This window comes from Corylus avellana, chromosome ca3 (genome assembly GCF_901000735.1).
Source record: "Corylus avellana chromosome ca3, CavTom2PMs-1.0".
In the NCBI taxonomy this organism is placed as follows: Eukaryota; Viridiplantae; Streptophyta; class Magnoliopsida; order Fagales; family Betulaceae; genus Corylus; species Corylus avellana.
The window spans coordinates 27731145-27733678 of NC_081543.1; positions in this window are offsets into that span (position 1 = coordinate 27731145).

A 2534-nucleotide genomic window follows, 5' to 3' on the forward strand; every position below is an offset into this window, starting at 1 on the left:
TGCCTTGAGAAGAGTTTGGATATATATGGTGATTGCCTAGTGAAAAAACAAAAAGATAGACTTAAAAGTGGTCTTTCAGACAATTGCAAATTAAAGAATACAATAACATCATTGAAATGGCAACAACAATATGAGTCCACCATTTTTTGTCATAAGCTGATTTATTAAATCAAACAATCCTAATTTATATGCAATAATGTCCACAATATGTCGAAAATGAAATTGTAGGCTTTGAAGTTGCTTAAGGGCCCGTTTGGGAGTGCGATTTCAATAAGTGCGATTTTAAAAATTGCGTTTTTAAAAATTGCGTTTTTTAAATCTCTACTTTTTAAAATCCCACAGGCGTTTGGTAAAACATACTAAAAATTACTTTTTTTTATCAATTGAGTGTTTGGATAACATTAGCATATAATTGCGGTTTCATGACCAAATTACCAATGAGGATGAACAAGACAGAGAGGATGAAGAAAAAAAAAAAAGAGAAAAGAAGGGTTTTAATATATTTTAAGTGGATATTCTTGGTATTTTTTTCATTCCCGTTCTAAAAAAGGTAACTATTGTGCCAAATATCTTTTTAATAGAAATCGTGATTTTGTTTTAAATTCGCACTTTTTCAAATAAGCACCCTCTAATCAGCTTATGGAAATCGCAGATTTTTTTGCGATTTTAAAATTTGCGTTTTTAAAATCGCAATCCCAAACACCCTAAAGCTGCGATTTGGTTTAAAATCGCAGATTATTTTTTTAAAAACGCACTCTCAAACGCACCCTAAGCCTAGCTAGCTACTAGTTAGCCACTTTCCCTAGAAAGTCAATGAAGCAACGTCACCGTTATATGCAATAATTGTCGACCGTTGAGTTGTATTTTGGTTGATCATTCAGGACAAATATAACTTTTGGATTTTTGGGTCACCCCAACAAGCCTTATATTTGTATATATATTACCCTAGCTAGCTACTTCAAATCAACGAAAAATGTCATTAAAAAAAAAAAAAAAAAAAAAAAAAAACGAAGCGTCATCTTTTCTTCATATATATGCAGCAGTCTGTCCACATTAGGCTGATTTTTTTTTTTTACTTTTTTTACTTTTTTTTTTTTTTTTTTAATCATGACAATGTTAAATTACCAGTTATTTTAAAAGTTTAAGTTAATAAGAAGATGTAAATTTAATTACTTAATCAATGCTTTAACACTCACTCTCACATGTGGGCTCAAACTTCCTTTGAATATGTGAGGCCCAATACATGAAATTAAATATTTAATTTAAATATGAGTGATTTGCTGGAGTCAAAGTTTGATTTCAAGATCTTTGGCTATAATACCATATTAAATCATTACTTATCCCAAAAGATTAAGTTTGTAAGAAGAGATAAATTTCATCACTTAATCAATGCTTTAGTAGATAACCTTTTGGTTTCTCAACTAAGGGCTAAAGACTTACACAATCACTACAAAAAATCTACTCATCAGGGGCGATCTCATTAGGGGCGACTGCAAAGTGGACGCTAATGACCACCCATCAGTGTCCACTTTCAAAAGTCGACACTAATAGGTGATTATTAGCGTCCACCTTACAGTAGACGCTAATATACCGGCGGGAATTATACTAGAGGTGGGAAAACAAGTAGGGGCGACAAAATAACTATTAGCATCGACAAAAGTTGACGCTAATAATAAAACTATCAGCGTCCACTATAAGTAGACGCTAATAGTCCTATATAACAATAAAAAAAAATTAAAAAATTAAAAAAAAAAAATTGAAACTAGAAGCTCAATAGCGTCCACTTTCTAAAGATATGTCATTAGCGTCCAATTTTGTGGATGCTAATGCTCTTGTAGAAAAATAAAAAAATAAAAAACAAATGAAACTATAAGATCAACAGCTTCAACAGAGAGTGGACGCTGATGATGGATCAATAGAAAGTGGATGCTGAAGATATGTCATCAGCATCCAATTTAATGGACGCTAATGCTCTTGTAGAAAAATAAAAAAATAAAAAACAAATAAAATTACAAGATCAACAGCGTCCACAGAGAGTGGACGATGATGATGGATCAATAGCGTCCACTTTGAAAGTGGACGCTGAAGAAATGTCATTAGCGTCCAATTTAGTGGATGCTAATGCACTTGTAGAAAAATAAAAAAAAAATAAAAAACAAATAAAACTAGAAGATTATAGGTTCAGTTGAACATCTAAAAATGATAAAATGTCATTTATACCCTCAAAACTTTTTATAAAATTATACATTTTCTCTTAATTTGAAATTAAAATTAATTTTAAAAAATGAAAAAAAATAAATTAATTTAAATTTATTATAGTCACGCAATAAACTTGACACAAATTGAAGATTCGATTTAACATCCGATTGATCTTAGTGCATTAGTTCGATTGATCGTGATAAGATCAAATGATTGATCAAACTTAAAACAAATTGAAGGTTCAAGTGATGATAGGATCAAGTGACGATCCAAATTGAAACAATTGAAATTAAGGCTCGTTCAAACATCCGATTGTTCCTAGTGCATTTGTTCGA